The sequence below is a fragment of the Sminthopsis crassicaudata genome, chromosome 3, assembly GCF_048593235.1.
Source record: "Sminthopsis crassicaudata isolate SCR6 chromosome 3, ASM4859323v1, whole genome shotgun sequence".
NCBI classification, from domain to species: domain Eukaryota; kingdom Metazoa; phylum Chordata; class Mammalia; order Dasyuromorphia; family Dasyuridae; genus Sminthopsis; species Sminthopsis crassicaudata.
Genome location: NC_133619.1, coordinates 113,853,332 through 113,875,280, shown reverse-complemented (window position 1 = coordinate 113,875,280; position 21,949 = coordinate 113,853,332). Strand labels below are relative to the sequence as shown.

General features: G+C 31.7%; 1 long non-coding RNA gene across 1 annotated transcript in view; it reads right to left on the bottom strand.

The window, feature by feature from the left end:
• Window positions 1-5,299: 5,299 nt before the first annotated feature.
• The window catches only part of LOC141564891 (uncharacterized), a 51,141-nt gene continuing 34,491 nt past the window's right edge, over window positions 5,300-21,949 (bottom strand). Inside the window, exons 3-6 of the long non-coding RNA XR_012488781.1 lie at window positions 21,005-21,160; window positions 20,414-20,476; window positions 9,016-9,074; window positions 5,300-5,741 (exon numbers count right to left, since the gene is read on the bottom strand). This is a non-coding gene — a long non-coding RNA (uncharacterized LOC141564891). The remainder of the gene's footprint in view (window positions 5,742-9,015; window positions 9,075-20,413; window positions 20,477-21,004; window positions 21,161-21,949) is intronic.

Genomic DNA, 21,949 nt, shown 5'->3' with positions numbered 1-21,949 from the left:
GGAGGTAATGAGAAGCTAAATTTACAATTGACATAAAGCTGGTAAGTCCCAGAGGTGGCTTTAAGTCCTAGTTGGCTCATTTTGGGAAGCAGAGAGAACATTGGTGGGAAACCAGCCAGGTAAGACAAGAAGGATTTTGTTTGGTGCATTTGTCTTACTAAATAAATAAAGATGAGAAATAGATAGATAGAAAGATGGATAATGGAGGAAAGATGGAACATTTATTAATCCCTTTTTATGTACCAGAAATTGTGCTAAACATTAAGGGTACAATTACAAAAAAATAAGTGGTTCCTATTCTCAATGAGTTTAATAGAAGACAAGTCATAAAGCAAAACCAAAAATGGAGAGGATAAGGAAAGGGAGAATGCTACTAGCTTAACACAATGTAGAACAGTCCATAGAGTAAATTAAATTGGGGATAAAATAAACAACATGTCTGGGAATTCTAAGGAAATAACAGTAACTTGTAGGGATTCCCCAGTCAGTGAGCAGGCCTCAGGTCAGAATCAATCTCTGGTGATCAAAGTAGCTAGTAGGCATGTGGAACAATACAAAGAGTATTAAACTAGTAGTGAAATGATAGGAATTAGATTTTTAATTTTGTTGGTGAAGGAAATCCTAAGTGAAGAAATTCCCTGTACCAATGTGAACTGACACACTTTCTGCAATTTATAATCTTGATGAGTTGCCTGGAAACCTTAAGTAACTTGCTTAAGGTAACACATTCTATATGTTCTCTTGGCAGGATTTGAGTCACTTTTGGTTGAAGATTTGAAACCAGTTCCCTATCTACTATACTAACTCAGCTCTCCTTTAGTAAAATAATAATAGTAACAAAACATTTATATAACATTTTAAAGTTTGCACAGACCGCATACATATGGTTCATATATGCAAGAATAGAAAAAAAATTACTTTGTAAATATTAAAGTGCTATGAGTATCAGTGGTAATACAATATGCTTGAATAGGGTCAGTAAATGCTATGAGTGAACATATCCTATTGGTGGGGAGAAATAATTTCTAGAAAGTAAAAATAATTTGTTTTTTCCTAGCTTCTACGTATTTTTTCTAATTCTGTTCCTATGCTAAATAACTACAACTTTCTATCCATATAGAGTATAATTATTCAGATATTTTAAAGTATTTAAATTTCTCCTTTAAGTTTTTTCTTCTCCATGTTAAACATTCATACCACCCTTTCAAATTTTATCATCCTCCTCTGGATGAGTTCTAATTCATTAACATTCCACTTAGAGTATGGTACTTAAAATTGAAAACAACATTTCAAGTGTATCCTGACCAATATGGAGTTTATATTATGATAGGATTGTCACTTCTCTTTTAGTAAAATTGAATGTATTTTTAATATAATTTTGTTGTTGTAGTTCAGTCTCTTCAATTGTAAGTCTTCATGCTCCCATTTGCGGTTTTCTTGGCAAAGATTTTATTTTCCACTCATTTTACAGATGAGAAATTTGAGACAAATAGGATTAAGTGACTTATCTAGAATCACACAATTAATAAGTGTCTTAAGGCATATTTGAACTCAGGTAGATTAATTTTCCTAACTCTAAGTTTGGCACTCTATCCACCAAGCTATCCAGCTACCTACAAAGGTCATACTTTCATCTATTACCTTGAAGCATATGATATAATATAATATAACATGATATACCATACCATACCATTCAATAGCATAACATAATGTAACATAATATACTATATCATAATAGAATATAATAATCTAACATTCATATGGAAAATTAAGATTTGCAATATTCTTCATACATATTATCTTATTTTATGTTGATTACCAATCATGTGATTAGCATCATTTTATAGATGGGGAGTCTGAGATAAGTGAAGATTAAGTGACTTGCTCAAGATCACCTTGTTCTTATCTGAGTCAGGATTAAAGTCATTTTCCTGACTCCCAATTCAGCTCCCTAACTATTTTAGTTGTACTTAGTTTGCCAAAGTCTCGTACTGTGAGTTCCTTGCGAGAATGTTCCCTATTATGATATAACATACTTAAGAATAGCTAATATTTATATGTATCTTTATGCCAGGTACTATGCTTTGAATTTTGTAGTCATTAAGTCATTTGATTCTCACAACAAATCTAGAGGGTAGCTACTATTATTATCCCCTTTTCATAGAGACAAATATTGTCTAAGATCACACAGCCAGTGTCTGAGGCTATATTTTAACTTGGTTCTCCAAAAAATCCAGTGCTCTAGCCATTGAATTACCTAGCTGCTCATCTCTATTTGGTAATATGTGGAAGAAATATTAGTGGTAATCCAGTCCAACTTTTATAAGGTGTTTTTAATGGGGGGGTGATAGTTCTTTAATAATTCAAGACCTAGTGATTTAATTATCAGTATGAATACTCCTTCCACAATATAGATTATAGTCCAATTTGGTGATGCAGCTCTGAAATTAGCTAGACTGGTCCTTGAAAAATAGATGTATAATTATCCTTTTTATATCAATACTTTATTGCAGCTTCAACATATCATAAGTAGGCATAAAAAATTAAGATGGGAATTTGGGGAGAGGTTTTCAGAAGAGGCAGAAGACATGTAGGTCAGCAGACAACACAGAACCTCTGACAAAATTCTTAACCCAGATTTTATAATAAGGTACTGTAAACCCCCCATTAAATAAAAAAAGAAAAGAAAATTAGAATTCTTCTCTGGTACTAAGGGAGGATCAAAAAATTTTATATGGATTTTCTAAGATCAGACATGTAATCCCTGTGATATGGAAGGATAAGTATACAATTTTGTTATTGTACCTGCAATGATAAATCTGAAGAATCATTTAAAACCCTGATTCTTGTACTTCACATTGGTTATTAATAATTATTTAACACTATGATGTTCATCCATATTAACCTATTGACCTTTATAACTTGAATATTATGTACCAGTTAACCTAGGCTCTATAGATTCAAATAAAAAAGTGAGACATTCCCTGTCTATATGGAGCTCACATTCTTCTAGAAATATGTAATATTTGCAGGTTTAAAAATAATAATTAAACATAAGAGTAGATACAAAATAATGCAAATTGATTAATTTAACAACAAAAACTAGGGGAATCAGGAAAGGTCTTTTGAAGGAAGTGGCAAGTTAGATAAGTTTTTAGAGTAAGCCTAAGTAGCAGAAATGAAGAGAAAATACATACTTTCCAGCTGTAGGAAAAACTCTATGCAAAGGGTAAGTGGCTGGAGAAACATTGTCATTTATGGGGAACAACAAAGAGAAGTAAAGGCCTTATACATTTACTAGCTGTGTGACTCTCAATAAGTTAGTTAACTTTACTGAAGAAGGAATGGCAAACAATTTCTGTATCTTTGCCAAGAGAATCCCATATGTAGCCACAAAATTCAGACATGATTGGTTGACTGAAGAAGAGGACATATAACATTGTTACTTAAAACAAAATTGGTTTCTATCCCTGATAATCTTAATCTCTGTAACTAACATTTCATCCATCTTGAGCATTTATTTGATCAAAACAAAATTGAAACCTCTGAGGCTGTGAAAACCTGTCTTGGCCAAGTTACATCAAAATCCATACTGTTCGAAGACATAGAATTTTTCTGTTCCCTACCTCACATGGTGATTATTTTTTGAATGATACATTTGAGTAACAAATACTTACATTTTGTTATCTCTCCTCCCAAGCAAGATAACAAGCTTTGTTCAAAGCATGAATTTGGCCTTAAAATGAATATATTCAGAGCTAGAAGATGTAGCACTCTTTAATTACACTTCACTTTGCATGTGAGAAAATTAAGATCCAGAGAGCTTAAGTTATGTGTTTAGTAAGTCCCAGAACTAGAGTTTATATATGTCTTATGATTTCCAATGTAGCATTCTTTTTTCTACTCCATCTTCCTTATCTTTAATATACTACACTCTATTTACTACCTTGAAGAGTCATAAAGGTATTCTGAATAGGTATTCTGAATTAAATTGAACTTTACTTATTTATTCAAGTTATTTTTCTCTTTCACTGGATGCTACTATTGCCTATCCAATGATAGTATATGCTCACAGATCACATAACCTTTTGGAGGATTGTCAGACTTATAAATAGGGGTATGCTACTTGTCAATCAATATAACTTTTAAAAGTATTACTTGAACTGGAAACAATAAAATGAGTGTGTTTAAACCGATTTTGAAATGTTTTATTCGGTCAAAATTCTGCATTGGAATGTTTTGACCACTTTGCTATACCCAGTGCCTAGTTTCACTATATCTTTGAGAGGCACATCTGTAAATTCTGCTATTAATGCTTAAGTTTCCTATTGTTATATTTTGTCTATTTCAGCACTTTTTTAATTTTTAGAAAATGCTATTCTATTTTAATACATCAAGAATCTGTTAATTCACTAGTGTAGGTATTTCTCCCTCTTCCACCAAGCAAAGAAACTTCAATGAAAATTCAAATCCCCTGAGCCACTCAGTTGAAGTGAAGCCTTTAGTTATGTCCCCAAACCATTTTCCTGAATGCATGGAGGTAGTTTGAATATGAACTAGTTACCAATTCCCCTCGTTTCCCCAAATCATTAATCAGCACCAGGTTCAATAAGAGCCTCTAACCATTCATAAGACATTGGTGGCCCCTTCTACCAAGATGCCAGTTCACCCAACCTGTTTTCATTGTCCCTTGCTGTCCTGTTGAATATTTTTCCTAGATTATTCTTGACTCCTTACTCCTACAGTGTCAGTATTCTGCCTTTCTTGACCTATGCATTAAAACTGCAAACCTTATTTAAATTATATTGACAATGCACCTGTTATTGACAGAGATTGCAAGCACAACTTGCCTTAATAAAGAATTCAAGATTTTCAGAGGAAAAAGATACAAATCAAAACCACATTTTCACTTTGTGGTCAAACTATTCATGGTAAACCTCTTGAAACTTAGCAGAATGATTCTCAGATGGCATTTCAGTCATTTTCCTAACTAGTCATATACTGAAAACCTTTCTGATTTTGTGTGTCCCACCAGAGTCCATATTCTGCTAGCATATCCCTTGGGAACCTGTTGTCACCTTCTTATAATGAAGTATAGCTAACATCTAAAGGAAAATCTTACCTAAAGTGTATCTCAACCCATCTCAGTCTCATTTAATCTTGAGAAGGGAATAAAGAGGTAATCTTGACTAAATGAAGCTTTCTGTTATAAAATGACATCTCTGAAAAATATGTAACAGATGTGCTAATGTATCCTAAGATGAATATACATTATGGAGAAACAAGAAACATATTCATACCCTTCACAATAGCATTTTATTTTGTTCACCTGCTCATTCTTTTTGCACCTGTGGCTTGTTGGCACTTGGTTAGGTTGGAGTGCAGGAGACACATAAGTATCAAAGAAATTGAACAGCTTTGCTCCCTTGTGTGTTTTAAGTTGTTCATAAAATGTTTACATAGATTGCTATGTGCTCTTATAATTATATGGCAAGCTGAGTTGCCAGTTATTTAAAACTTGGCATGGACCTTTCAATCCTGGATATGGAAATGCTGAAATAAACAAATAGATAGAAGTTTAAAAGTCTAAGTGTACTGGGTAGGATCATATGGATATCTCCCTCAAGTGGACTTTATCACGCTGTTATGATTTTTTTTCCTTCCATATTGTCTTGCTGATGGAAGTCTCAGAGGCTTTAGTTCCAGGACGCATCCCATTCTGATCCCATTCCTGACAAAATCTGCCAAGCAAGACATTTCCTGTCAACTGAAAAATCTTCTCTTTGCTGATAGAATTGTTAAGCTGATGAAAATAGTTATGATTATTTTTTGTTCAACAGCCCATCTGTTTTCTAATACTTGGTCTAAGTTTCCTGCTTTCTTACAAAGGTGCTGAGTTTAAAATAAGACAGAATTACTTCCAGGACAGTGATGTTCAGTTTAGGAAGGCCTGAATATCATGCTTTTTACTCTTTATTCATTTTATGATTTATAAATGTAATCATAAAATTAAATATTTTTATATAGTTGAAATTTTAATCTCCAAATATTATTTAACTTTATCAAGGAAGAAAAGTAAAGTGACCAAGCAAGTCTTAATCACTATTTGCCTCAGTTACTTAATGTGTGAAATAGGGAAATAGTAACAACTATCTCCCATAGTTGTGAAGAATAAATAAGGTAATATTTATAAAGTGCTTTACAAACTTTAAAACAGATATCAATATGAGTTCTTTTAAAGGTAGTGGGGGGAAGGAATATTCCCATGTGATTTTTTCTGATTTGAATTGTCTGGTTTGGTACTCAAAAATCAAATTAAAAATGAAATAAATTCAACAAAAACTTTCTAAGCACTGCCTTTTTTCCAGGCATCATGCTAAGTTATGGGAATAAAAAGACAAAGATGAAAATGACTTTGCTCTGCAGGAGAGTAGATTTTACGCTTTGCAAAGGACTCTGACCACGTATAAATATGCATAGATATTTATAACTGAATTAAAATTGCTGTATTATATAAAAAAAATGAGTGATTGTAAAACTACCCCATTTCCTTTTAGAAGTTCCTAGGAAATAAACTATACAAGCAAGAAGTTAGTTTAGGCAATGTCTTTAAGAGAAGTTAAGTAATTTTTGCTAGATATTTTTAACAGTTGGATAGACAAGTTTTTGAGAGCTTTAATATAGTTTGTCTAGAAGCAGGCAGATGGGTTTTTATGATGTTTTAGTATTCTTTCTGCTGAATTATTTAATGATGGTTTCTACTCTTAAGGAAAAATGAGGCATCAGACAATAAAAGTTTGTAAATATCTGACTAGGATGGTTTAGCCATAATAAGACTCTCTTTTTCAGAGAAAGAGATCAGGAATATTCTTACCCCTACTTCTTTCTATTATTAGTCTGTACCATGGAATTCTTGCATATATGGGTGAAGATTGTTACTTTTTTAAGTAAAAATATGTACTATATGCTTAACCTAGGGAAAATGATGATGTAATGGGGACATTTATTTAGGTTGACAAGAAAATTGAAGATTGACATCTATTATCATATTTAGAAAAAGTAATTGTTTTTCCAAGGAAAGAATAATTTAAACTCATTAATAAATCTTTATTTTGTGTAAATTTTCTGAATTTCTTGATTTTTATAGAATCATGAAATTTTAGCTTTAGTTATAATAATAAAAACCATAATAGATCAGGCTCAATTATACTTATTTTCTCTTTAACTAATAGCTTGAACTTTTCGAGTAATCTTCAACATGAGACTGTACCCTAGATGAGAGTCTCCCTAAAATCCTCAGTGTTGAAAGATTTCAGTAATACTTTAACTCATACCTGGACTGACTATACATATTTTTCTTTTTTCTTTACCTGCTACATATACATATATTTGTGTATCTATATTCACACACATATGCATAAACACAGACATATATATATATATTATATATACATATGTGTATATATATATACACACATATATATTTATGTATATATACCTATGTGTGTATATGTGGGTATCTTCCTCATATTGGAATGTAATATTTTTGAGAGTGGAGATAACCTATTTGTTTATATTTGTACCCATACTGCTTAACATGGTATCTAACACTTAGTGGTAAAGATATATAAATTTCTGCTTCTATATCTCATATTCATAAGAATTGCAAAAAATTGTTAAAAATGTTATTATTATTGCAATTGTACAACTAGAAACCTGTGATAGATAGAAGTTGAACTCAGGATCACAAGCCTGATTACAAGACTTTAACTCAGACCCATGATTCTGTTATTTATCTTCTTATCCCTGTTCCCCCTCATCCAGTGTTCTTCTTATTGAGTCATCTATTTATCTTACCTCAGTCCAATTATAGCCATAATGATTAACAACTATAATAACCTGGTTTGTATTCTTGAAATCTCTGTTTGAATATTTACAATAAGAAAGAACCTATCAACTTCAAAAACAATCCATTCCATCTCTGGAAAGTTTTGAATATTTCATGATATCAGACTTACACTTATGCTACAAATGTTACCTCTTTATATGCATCTTTTAATGAAGCTCAAGATCACATTAGCTTTTTGATTAACACATCTTATTCTTGATTCATACCAAGCTTGTAGGTGACTAGAATTGATATTATTTTTAGCCATACTACTGTTAAATCATAGCTCCCCCATTCTTGCTTTTGTAATTTTTGAACCAAAATATAAAACTTTACATTTATATATAGTGTATTTATTTTCAATAAATGTAACCCAATAGTTTTTCAATATGTTGTTTGATCCTCATTCTGTCATGAAATATTTAAGATATTTCTTCTAGGATTGTGTCATCTATAAATTTAATGAGCACTATCTATTTCAACTATTCATAAAATTAAGAAATAGTATAGAGAAAAGCAAAAATTTCTGAGCCCTTCCACCTGTAAATTGACATTGAACTATTTACAGCTATACTTAGAATTTGGCCATATAGCCAGCTCGGAAGCCATTTATTAATATTCTTGTCAAATTCAAATTTCTCCATGTTTTACATTAAGAATGCATGAGATATTCTTATAAATGCTTTACTAAAATGTTGGTAAACAATGTCTATGTACTACTATCTTTACTTTGCTTTATAAATTTGTTCAAAAACCAAATAAGTTTAAACTGGCATTATTTCTTCTTGGTATATCATATAGACTTTGAAATCATTAATTCCTGCGCTACATGATTATGAATCACTTCTTTAATGACCTGCTACAGAGTCCCTCCAACGATCAGAGTTAAACTCACTGGGATACAGTTTCTCAGCTATGTCTTCCCTTTTTTGAAGAAAAAAAAAGAGTATTTTAACTTTTTTAGTGTTGTAGAAGACTTTCTATTTTCCACTATCTTTCTGATGTCACTAATAGAGACTCAGAAATGATATGTATCAGCTAAATATTTCAGTGCCTAGAGATGTAATTCAACTGGGCCAAGAGACTAGAATTAATGAGGGCAAAGAGATGCTCCAGTCACTACTTACCTGGAAATCAACATTGAATTATTCAATTTTGTCCTCCCATTTCCAGTACAAATTCTCCTCTGTAGAGAAAAGAGAAGCAGAATGAGAGTTGAGTGTCTCTGCTTTTTCTTTGTTGTGAAGTTTGCCACCATGTTTCACCCTAAAATGATGATCTAGCCTTTATTCAGTCAAAACTTTTTTTTTCCTTCCAATAAAGCTACAATTTAAAAAAAAATTGCTGTTTGTCTTTCTTGATATGTTTTATTTGTTCCAAGTTTTAGAATTCCTGTTGCTATTACAAGACCTTATATTTTCTTATCCTCCTTACCTCTTCAGTATACTAAGTTTAGTCCCCTCTAAGTTTATTGGGGTTTCTTGTGCATTCATATTAATTGTTTCTTTTTAACTTGTCACTCATTACTTATCATTTCATTATTGAATATTTGCCCTCTCTTGCATTGTTTTATTACTATGTATTATTTTAGTCCAGAAGATCCTACCAAATATTCTTCTGTAACCTTTGAGATCTACCATCCTAAAAGTAAGGTATAATATTACTAGTTTTCCCCTCCTCCATAACAAAATTTAGATTCCTATTATTTCCATTCCAGTAACCCATTTCTTCCTGTTAATGACAATAAGATGAAGTATAAAATACCTCCTTGATTTGTCCTCTACTTCTTGAATAAAATCCGTTAGCTAAACTGAGAAGCTAATTATAGCTTTGGTTTTTTGTTTATATAAATATAATTTCCTGATTGGAGGTTTAGGGGAACTAAAAATTTTCACAACTCCTTCTCCGCTAATTTCTTTCCATCATTACAGGCAACTTGATATCTTTATTACTGAAGTGATTCTTCATTAAAATGGACATATCTCACAAAGTTTTTATGTTAAAGATGTTTTCAGTTCATCCTCTTATCATATATTTTTAGGGAACATTCTTGAAGCCCTTCATAGTGTGTCTCTCAGGAAAAAAGAATTGATTCAGATATATGAGAGTCAGGGTAAATTTATCTTAGAGCTAATATTCATCCCAAGAAGTTCTGTGCAGCACAGAGGGTTTATGAATCAGTTCAGGTTTTAAACATTTGAAATATGAATGCTAACTTAGAATGTTGAGAGCACTCAACATATTGAACAATCAATTATAAAGTTCTATATGACTATGCAGAATAATTCATATATATATATATATATATATCCAAATATATTTATTTTTATGAGTTATACAAATCACCCCAATTTTCTTCAACCTCTGTAGAGAATATCAACAGACTCTCCATGGACATAGAGGAGAATCCCTTCCCTTTCCTCTCCTCCACACAAACACACCATTCCCTAAAAATGAAATGCTCCTTTTGGAAGCTAAATTATTCCAAATTAATTCAATATTCTGGAGAAATCAAGAGCCACTTCCCATACCAATCTGCATGTGATAAATTCATGTTCTTTATTGGACTCCAGTTTACATTAAGAATTATTTCGAATAAAGAAAGCCAAGAATAGATTATCAGTCAACAGTCAACAAGCATTTACTAATTGTTTATAATGTGCCAACCAATGTACTAAGCTGTAGTTATTAAAAGAAAGACAAACATTGGTTCCTTCCCTTAAAGTGACCATATTTTATTTAAGAAAAGAATATGCATACAACTAGGAAAATATAAGACGCATACAATGTAAATGGAAAGTTATTTCAAAGAGAAGTGACTAGCCAGGGGAGAAAAAAAAAAAAAAAAAAGGATAGGCTTATATAACACATGTACACATGCACACACAACTATTTACACCAATGACATTTGATACATCGTGCTTAAAAATGAGTGCATAATATATTTCCCTTTTCTAATCATTTTACAGACTTCTTAGACACTGGAGCTTTATACCAGATGGGTTGCTCTTTTCATGTTTAATCTGTTACCACTTTTCCATCAGCAGAAGTGTATTGGTTGTCTGCAAATGGACTGAAAGTAATTTTCTGTTTTGTTCAAAAGCAAAGCACTCTAATCACAGACACGAGAAAGAAGCCTTGCTTTTACACATTTACTTCATTAAAGCTTTTAAGTTTCTCTGAATAATTTAACATTTAGTGCAGTTTGTCAATATAGCAAGAGTATTTCTAGGAAATCTGGACCAAATCCTTCAAAAGTTCATACTATTTCTTAGATTTTACCTAGAAGAAAACTGTGCATATTTTAGATATTAGATTTTTAGTAGGAATTAATTTTGTGGCATTTAATGTCTATAGGAATTATAAATGCATATAGATTTTATACATTATTCAAACTTTAGCATGTAAAAACACAATCCAATTTATAAAATTCTTTTAAAATACAATTCCAAGTATTCCTGAAATCTCCTGACTTCACAAATATATTTATTTTTACATACACACATTATTTCTTTAATAAATATCCATGCCCAAATACTTACCCAAACAACCAATATTTCAAAAAAGAGCATACTTATTATTTCTATATTTTATTGTCTTCTATCAATTAGATATTATACCAATGTCTAAGTTATTTCAGCTGTATTTTAATTTTATTGTCATAAATTGTGATATGTATTTTTTTAAATTTTTATGTGATATCTTTTGTGATTCCATCTTTTCCAAATTCATGTTAGTATCCTTGTCTTTTGTACAAATAAACAGCCCATAGCAAACATGGGATTGGCCTTATTTTCTTTGATGTCATTAAGTTTAAGCATAAAAAATGGATTGAAGATAAATTTTAATGAATGTTTTATTATTTTGTCTGTCTGTTTCTATCTTTTCTGTCTTTCTCTTTAAGAGACAGTTTTTGCTATTTCTTTTTTGTCTCTATCTGTACCTTTCATTCTGTCTTTCTGTCTCTTTCTCTCTAAATGTCTTGATCTATACAATGAAGAGATTATACTAAATGACTCCAGAAGTTGTTTCTTGCTTTATATCTAAGAAGGAGGAGGGGGAAGAGGAGAAGATGAATAAAGATAGAGGAAGAGGAGTAGGAGACAAAAAGAACAGGAGGCGGCAGAGGAGGATGAGGAGAAGGAGGAGGAGAAGAGGAGGAGGAGGAGGAAATAATGATTACTGTTAGTCAACTAATCTTTTTACTACTGAGGAACTCTTATTTTACATTTTCTATTTTACCAGATATTCTAAAAATACTTAATATTTCATGGAACCTAGAAATTAGGTTTCCTGTGATCTTTTGCTTCCTTGATCCCAATATTGCACTAAATACTTATTTCTAGTCTAGATTTTAAGTTTTATATACTAGAATATATAAAATGCCTTTCCATTATGTATATAGATATAGATATAGATATACACATATGTATACTACATATACATGTACCACTACAAAATTTTAGGATAAATTTAATTGTTATCTTTCATTCAAACTCTAAATCTTTCAAAGTTAGAGAGGCATTGCAGTATAGAGGAAGTTTTGAATCAATGGAGTTGAAATCTAGTTCACTAACTATATGACCCTAGGAAAATAAACACTTTCCAACACCCAATTCAAGCTTTTGTCTATTCTTTTTTTCTTTTTACTTCTTTATTTCCTGCCTGTCTTCTTACTCACAAGTTATATCATTATTGTTTTTATCTCATGTCTTAAAATTAAGAAGAACCTGAAAGAACTCAATCCCCCATTCCATGAAGAAATTCATTCTCTAACCTTCCTTACATACAAACGAATAGGCTTTGCTTAAACATTTCAGTGATGGGTTCTTAGCCACTTTTTCAGACAACTTAATCATTGATGATTCTACTTCTTCCAAAATTCTCCTTTATGTACAGTTGATATGTTCCTTTCTCTGTGCCATGAATTGTTTGTTTGCTTTGATGTGTTCCCTTTCTAATTCTGATATGTAATGTTTGATTGAATCCTCACCTGGTATTCCTTGATCTCCAGATTCTTAATCCACATATCCAGTTTAAAGGTTTACCTAGAAGAGTTTTCAGTTCTTAAATTACATTATGCCTGCCATCGACCTGTTCTCTCAGATTTGTCCCCATTATCACCACTCCAGTTTCTCATTCTGTACCTTTGGTCACCACAGTTCAGTTGCTGACACTTATAATTCACAACTGCTTGCCTATATGATGGTTATAGATTGTTGCAATCTTTTTTTCTACATGATAATCTGTGTGCATTGTTACATTGCTAAATGATTAACTTGTAAATGCCTTGTTTTAATCAATCCCAAGATAATGAACTGGTTAGACATAGTTTAGTAATTTTCTGAAATCATCCCAATAGTCAGTACTCTGAAACTGTCAGCTTTCTTTGGTACTATGAAATATGGGGGGGGATCAACAAATGTTTGAAAATAATTAATATTTAAAATAATTGTGAAAAGTTTTAAATTCAGACTTATTTACCAAACTTTATCATATATATAGAAATATGGTAAGCTTTGTAAAATTAATTTTAAAAAATATTTTGATATGCAAGTAGGACTGGGATGGGAAATTATTGTGGCTAAAAAATTCAAAACTCTGTGCTAGCCAATTTCATAAGTTTCACCAAACTTAGCTAGTCTGGTAGCAATGTGACAGTTAAATCTGGAAGGGACATACCCAACTATATCATTTTATATATAAAGAAACTAAGGCAAAAGTCATGAAGAGACTCGAACAAATGTCTGTCACATATGTCTGAGATGGAATTTCAACACAGTTCCTTTAAGTCACCATGTAGTGCTCTTTTCATTTGTAAGACTAGCTCTTTTTTATTGGGAAAATAAATTTTCCTGTCAGAAAAAAAAAAAAAAAACTCTTTATAATGTAGATTCTGGGTATAGTTTGCATTTAGATAGCACTTTAAAATTTGTAAAATACTTTACATATGTCATCTTATTTAAGCCACACAACTCTGTGAACTAAATAATATTATAAGCTCCTATTTTATAATTGATTAAACTAAGGCTGAGAAATATAACATGATCTAGCAAAAGTCATATAACTAATAAATGTTTGAAACATGATGTGAACTTTGGTTTTTTGGATTCTGTGCCACTGGCTGAAGTTGAGGAATTCACAATATTTCATTGTGGTAACTCTTCTCCATTCTATATATACTTTTTGAGAGTTACATGGTTAAGATAATACAGTTTCTAATATGTTGTTAGGAGTGATCTTCCCCATATATAATGAAGAACTGCTTGATAAATGTTTTGGGGAAATAAATGAAAAAATGAGAAATTTCCCCATTCATTTCCCCCAATAACTTGGAGATAAATTAATATTCCATGGAAACAAATAAACAAGTGGGAGCCATGTTTCAGGTGTTCTCATCTTCCTCAGTTTTACTTTTTTTCTGGAAATATCCTAATTTCAGAAAAATAACAAATAGTAATAAATCTAATCATTGTCATAAGAGTAGTATTTTGTGCCACTTAAAACATACCATAGATAACATTCTGTAATCTACCGTGATAGAGTAATTTTGGGAAGGGGCTTTTAAAGCCCCTTTTTCATGCCTTATTACGTGAGGTTTACAAGAAAGAGGGGTTGCAAGCTCGACTGACTCACAACCAACAGAAATTTTATTGCCAGTCTTTTTAGTAGTTTTAACTGGTACTTATCCCAGAGGGATATACACTAAAAGACAGATGCTTGTTGATTCCTTTTTTTTTCTTTAGGCTGGAAACTTCCATTTATGACTTAAAATGTAACTCATGTTCTGTATAATTACAATCTATAAGATGTTCTAAAGATATATACTTATCACTTAACCTCTTATTAGTCTCTGTGGCATGAGTAATTCTAGGTGTACCTGTTAAATTCATTATAAACAGAGTGAATGTCCTTTAAGCTAGTTGCAATCTTAAACTATCATCTCTTCAAGTTTTCTTCTTCAAATAGAACATTTTATGAAAATAAAACAAATTTTCCATCGAATTCACTCAGGTAAAAAAATACTTTTGGAATCTTCTTTTTTATCAGCAGCAGAGACTTACTTGGCACCCATTAATTTGGTTCAATCTAGAGTTTAATAGAAAAATAGCCACATAATAAAAAAAAAAAAGAAATGAGTAACAATTTTAGGTTTCTTGTTCAATATCAGAGGCCTAACTACCAGTTGCTTACTACAGATTATATCTGTCCAAATCAAAGGAAACAATAATTTTCTACCAACATAGGGAGATTGCACTTTTGCTCCCTACGTAGTCTTACCTTCTATGATTAATGATATCATTTATTTAAACATATTTTCAAAATGATTCATCTCACAAATCAAGGTTCTTTTCTATCAATCCTATAAGACATAAACTACCAAGAGTTGTTCATGGTGAAATGTTATTTTGTACAAGTGCCTAAACTAGTAGCATCCCTTTAAGAATGCAGATACATAGAGAGCTACTGTAGATATGAAATAATTAAAAAAAAAAAGAAGAAAAAGATAAACTTTATAAAATAATTACTTTTTAAAAGTTCTTTCTATTTAATAAGCTTCAAAATAAAACAATTCACTATAATGACAAGTTTGGAAGGAAAAATTTATGTAAAACACTAACATTTATATAGTACTGTCAAGGTGGCTAGGTGGCTAGCGAGAGTACTGGGCTTAGAGTCTAGAAGATCTGAGTACAAATGTGATCCCAGATACTTACTAGCTATGTGACACTGAGCAAGTCACTTAATCTAGTTCACCTTGGTTTTTTCATCTGTAATATGGCAAATCATGCTAATATTTTTGCTAAGAAAACCCCCCAAAAGGGTCACAAAGAGTCAATCATGATTGAGAAATGACTAAAGAACAAAAAAGTTTTAATTTCTAATGTTTATAAAACACTTTACAAATATTATCCCATTTCATCCTTATAACCTAGGAAGGGATCTTATGATCTTCATTTTCCAGATGAGATATTTGAAATAGAAAAATGTTATATTTTATCCAGGGTCTTATTGCTATTCAGAGTCAGAGGCAGAATATGAACTCAGATCTTCATAACTATCACTTATCTTACCGTAGTATCTTTCTGCCAGAAATTAAATCTATATTAATTATCTTTTATGTAGCTCTATGAACTTTGAAAGACACCTCGGTCACAACCTTGTAAAAGGGTGGCACAAGTATTATGATTGTCATATGAGATAGAGAAACAGACCCTGAAAGGTCTTGCTCAATGATCATTTATCCAAAAAATATCTGAAACCTGACTAGTGTCTAATTGTTTTGGTATTGCACTCTTTCTACTATAATTGCCAACATGTACTTAATATCTTAGAATGATAAGCTCATACAGCTAAAGCATATAGTTCAAACACTAGATTTACAAATGAGAAAAGTGAGATGTAAAGTTTGTATCAAAGTTGAGATTTGATTCTAGACCTTCTACCTTAATACCTCTATTTGTCCTAGAAAAGTGAACAATTTAGTTTAAGTATTATTATAAATTTAATGAATTACTTAAGCCTTAAAACAGTTTTGATAATCATATATGTACATAGCTTTTTATATCATAATAGTCTATAATAAAATGGTTCATAGTATTGATACTTACATCATTATAATCCATTTTTAAAATTAATACTTTGAAGATGAGGGGAATTTATATCTGTCCACATGCATAGCTTCCATTGATGACTATGCTTACCTGACTCAAAAGTACTTAAATTTATATTTCCTTTTACACCAACAAAAATATCTTTGCAACAAGAAATAGAAATTTTAGTTGTCTTTTATTAACTTTGAAGGATCCAGGAAATGCTGCTAAATCTCATAGCACTAAAAAGAATTTATTTTCATCGAGCTTCAGATTTCACATCTGCCAGATGCAAATGCTGAAATAATTTTTTTTTATCTCTTATTGTTTTAAAACCCTTCATAGTCATTTACTGGAAGATGAATGACAGTTGTTTTTGTGTGTAGGTGTGTGTAGGTGGAGGGGGAGCTAGGGGAGAACACCTCTTAAGCTATGTAATTGAATCATTTCTAGGAATGAGAAAATATATATTCACTCCACCTCCTCTACCTAATATTCAAAACAAATTTGTAAAGGGCATTTCTAAAGGACCTATGAATATTCTGAAATACATACACACATACACATATGCACAGACAAATAGAAGTTACAATAAATATTTGTTCAATTGATTTAAATAGAATGAAATTATATTCATTGTTTTATAAAAGTAAAAAAAAATCAATAGTAGAATAGTATTTTGCTAATAAAATGAAAGTAGCAACTATACCAATTGACAGGATTTCTGGGATAAAATACATAGCTAAAGATACCTTAAGGACAGAAGAGGAATGAGAAGGCGGAGAAGGGATTACCCAGTAGATTTCTCTATGGGGAAACATTCTTTTGCTGAATATCCTACAAATCAAACTCATACGCAAAGGGAATAGTCAAGAATCCATCACTAAGGTAGTCATGTGGATCTTTACAGACAACAGAGAAAAAATATAAATGATGATGAACATGCAAAATTTCAATTCAAAATTTCCTGTGACCATTCAGGAAGTTTTTTGGCTTATTTACATTAGAGGGAATCTAGAGGTCCCTTTGAGGATAATGGTTATGGGGAAAGAGCCCACTAACATGTATAATGTGGGGGCAGAATACAAGCAAAAGCTTGATGCCATCCCTAAACAGTACCCAGGTTAATATCTCAAGCAGCTGTCCTGATCTCTGTGGTCTAAGCTTTTAACTAACTTTAATTAAATAGAACCTTTGGTGTACAAGGGTGCATATGCCTGGGATATGAATAAAAGAAACAAACAGCCGAGCCTGGCATATGGTTGCACACACATGCATCATTTGATTTTGCTTTTGATTTTTTACAAGTATATTTTAACATTCATGAGGGGCAAAAAAAGATTAGAGCAGAAATAGAATTGTCTCACTGGACTTCGAACTTTGACTATTAGAGTTTTCTTCTATTATCCCTATCACTGAAACTAGTATTAAAAACACTATAAGTCTTAATTGTCAGACACACAATCTGCAATGTTTAAATGGACCCTGTGGATTTTGGTCTGCAACCAAACCAATCAGTTACAAGCTATTTTCTCTTCTGTTAGATGTTGGGCTGTAATATTTGCATAAATGTAACCGTGCTGTCCGTCTTTTAACTTTCACTCAATTAATTATGCTTCCAGCCCCCTGCTGATGGACAAAAATGAGACTTCATCTGCAAATAGCTTCAGCAGTTTACAGCTTATTAAATGCCAAAATCTAGTTAAGACAGTTTAAGAATTCTCATGTCAGGCATTTCAACATGCCAGTTTTAACACAAAACTCTTATTAAAAAAGTGAACCCACTACCCTAAGTCAAGAAAAACAAAAAAAAACTGTCTAAAGGTATTGAACAGATGAGAATTTATACAGATTGTGTACTTAGCATATGTGGCATCCTCTGAGCATACTTTAATTGGATCACCTAATAACAAAAACCCAGCCAATACTACCAGTTGATAAGAAAACAGTCTCTATAAATTACACACAGCTTTTTTTCTGGTCTATCATCTTTTATAATTTATATAAAATCTGTGCAAATTCTACAACAAGAAGAATAATGAATGTTATATGCTCAAGGATTCTTTAAAAAATAACTTTTCTATTACTCTGTGTGACAGGTTTTACATATTGCATCAAGCATCTGGTATATTAGCTTTCTACTTCACTGTAAACTGGTATACTTGATTTCTGCCACTTCACATTCTTTCTTGAGTTAAACTAGAAAAGAGGAGATAGCATGACATACAGGAAAGAAGCAAATGGCTAAACATTAAAATAATTTGTGTTTGAACATAAATGGAGTGAATTAATGATTGATTTCTTGACCCATGGAATACTGATACCATGGCCTTCCAGTTTCCTTACATAAAAATTAGATGAACTTAAGAACTTATTGGAAATAGTTATTGGTATCAGTTATTTATAGTTTTAATGCACAAAGGCTGAACAAAAATACTTTATATTTGTCTTATTTGGTTTCCAAAGTTTACTATCATTTATTGAAAAGTGAGACTGATCAGAACATCTTAAGGTTGGATGACTCATAGTTGGAGATCTGACATCTAGTACAAATACCCAGTATTTGGAGGGGGAGGGACATCTGTATAAAACTGTTGATATGTATCTGAGACTGCTTTTGCTGAAACATTTTCAGTGCTTAGTAACTAAGTAACAAGACAGCTTATTCTGATTTTGGATAGGTCCAATCTAGTCTAGCCAGAAAGTCTGGTTTGCTTTATGCCGTTGTTTGTTTTTTGAAGAAGTGCTATTCTCAAGAGATTTTAATGGGGAAAAACAATGTGTCAGGAAAGCCATATAATTCTATATCCATTTATTAAGCAATTGATAATCGCAGAACACTGTTTTAGCAGCGTGGTATAGACAGAAAAGTAAAATAAAATTCTTTCCCTTAAATAGCTTGAAATCTTTGTTTGTTTGTTTTGTTTTCTTCTACTCAAAGCTTTTTAGGATAACATGAACACAAGGAAAATACCTGGAAGCAAAATATAGCATGGAATGGAAGGAGGACAGACAGGAGGCAGAAAAACTAGCTAGGAAACTACTGTAATTATCGAAGTGAGTGGTAATGTCAACCTGAACAAGGTTAACACCAGTGGAGATAGAAAGAGAGGGAAGAAGACAAGAGTTATTGATGAAATAGAAGGAACAAATCTTGATAATTGATTGAATGTGCAAGGTGAGGGAGAAGAAAGAGTCAAAGTTGACATAAGATTCAAGCCTGAGTAACTAAGTGATCGATCCTGCCATTGAGAAAAAAAATCAAAAAGTCAAGAGGAGGAGTAGGTTTTAGAAGAAAGATAATAAGTTTGCTTTTAGACACATTGGATCTTGATTTATTCAGTCTTCTAAGAAGTTTTGCAATAAAAGGGAAAAGAATGATAGTAGCTCGGGAATTCTAAGAGCCAAGGAAAAATCTTTAAAGCATTCAGAGAATTGAGGATATTTGTAGGCAGATGGGAAGGAACCATTACATAGAGAATGAAGAGAGCAACTCACATTTATGGTGCACTTTAAGTCTTAAAATGGCTTTTCTCACAACATCTCTGTGAGGTATATTAGAATAGACATTATTCCTATTTTATAGATGAAATTGACAAAGATTGAATAGTAAGTTTCAGAGTTCTATACAAACCCAAAATTTCTGATACTAAGTCCAGTATACTTTTTTACTATAAAATAAGTCAGTTAAATCCACAATCATTAAACTTACCTCGTGTGTGATATCAATATGTGCTATGTATGTTATGGAGATACAAAGAAACTAATAAAAAAGTGCTGCTTTCAAGGAGTTTTCAATCTAACTGGGGAGATGACATGTACAATATTTTTTAAGTATATGGAAAATAAGTACTTATAAAGTATATAATCTTAAATGGTACACTTATATAAGAGTACTGGCCGAAGTTCAAATTCAGTACCAGATACTTACAAATAGTGTGTCCCTGGACAAGTGATTTAACTTCTCTCAACTTCAATTTACTTGTTTCATCATCTGTTAAAATGAGAATAATAAAAGCAAATTCCTTACAAAATTGTGAGAATAACATATGTGCAGCACATTGTAGATCTTAAAGTGCTATATGAATTCTAGCTATTATATAACACAAATTTGAGGTAATGTGTTTTGGGGGAAGGGACCAGTATCTGGGATGGAGGGGATCAAGAAATGCTTTATATAGGAGATAATGTTTTAATGGGAATCTGAAGAAAACTCGATTTTCTAGAAGTAGTGATGGGGTTGTTTCTAAGTATGTGAGATGGGAAAGAAACTGTTCAGTTGAGTAAAGTCAGATAATGAGAAAAAAAAAACACAGTAAAAACATGAGTTTATCTGCCCCAAGTAAAAGGATTCACATTTTTACAATTAGATTAGTAGGCTCAAATAAAATTGTGCAGAAATCTAATAAATGCAAGAAGAGGTGTTTTCATTTACTCTGTGGTATACATAAACTTTTTTGTTGTTCCTCAATCATTACTACCATTATTTTGTCTTTATGTCTTTGTGCATGGTACATCATACCTGAAAATCACTCCTCCAGCTCTTCCAAACTTCAGTTTCCTTCCAAGCTCACTTCAAGCTTAATCCTGCTTCTCAAGCTGTATCAGGAAGAGAGGATGGTTCATAGACTAAGTTTGTTGGGATGGAAAGGGCTAGAATGAGGAATGTTAGTTTCTTCTGAAACAAGAAAGAAACAAGAGACAATGAGGGAAGGACTGAAAAGTTGTGTGTGAAGGAGAGGAATTAATTTAGTTTTTTAAAAAGAATAATGATAGAACAAAAATCTAATTATCTAGAGGGCACTTAGAATGGTTCCAACAGGTAAAACATCAATTGAAATAATTTGTTGGGAACATAACATATCAAAACCACAACCTTTGGGGGAAAGAAAAATATAAGGAACAGTTGTTCAGTTGGGTTTCTTCATGACCCCATTTTTTTTTTTTTTTGGTTGTCAGTTTGTTTTGGGTTTGTTTTTGTTTTTTTTTTTTGGCTTTGTTTTTTTGTGGGTGGGTTTTTTTGTCAAAAATCCTGGAATGATTTGTCATTTCCTTCTCCAGTTTATTTTACAGATGAGGAAACTGAGGCCAACAGGATTAAATGACTTACCTAGGGTTACATAGTTAGTCAATATATTAGACCAGATTAAAACAGGTTTTCCTGACTCCAGGCCTGGAGTTCTATCTGCTGTACCACCTATTTGATTAACATGATAACCAAGAGTAGAATAAAAGAATATTTGATTATCCATATAGGCTTATTTAAGGTTATATGACCTAAGTATATCATGATTGAAATAATTGAACTGTCATGAGTTTCTTTAGCAAAGCTCAACAACAATGGAAAGGAACAGATCAATCACATCCTTTCAGATTACCTGCAATTAAAAACTAAGAGAATGTGATTGTATTTCTGGGAATATTAGATTGTGTTTTTTTTATTACGTCATTAAAGAAAGTTTTACCA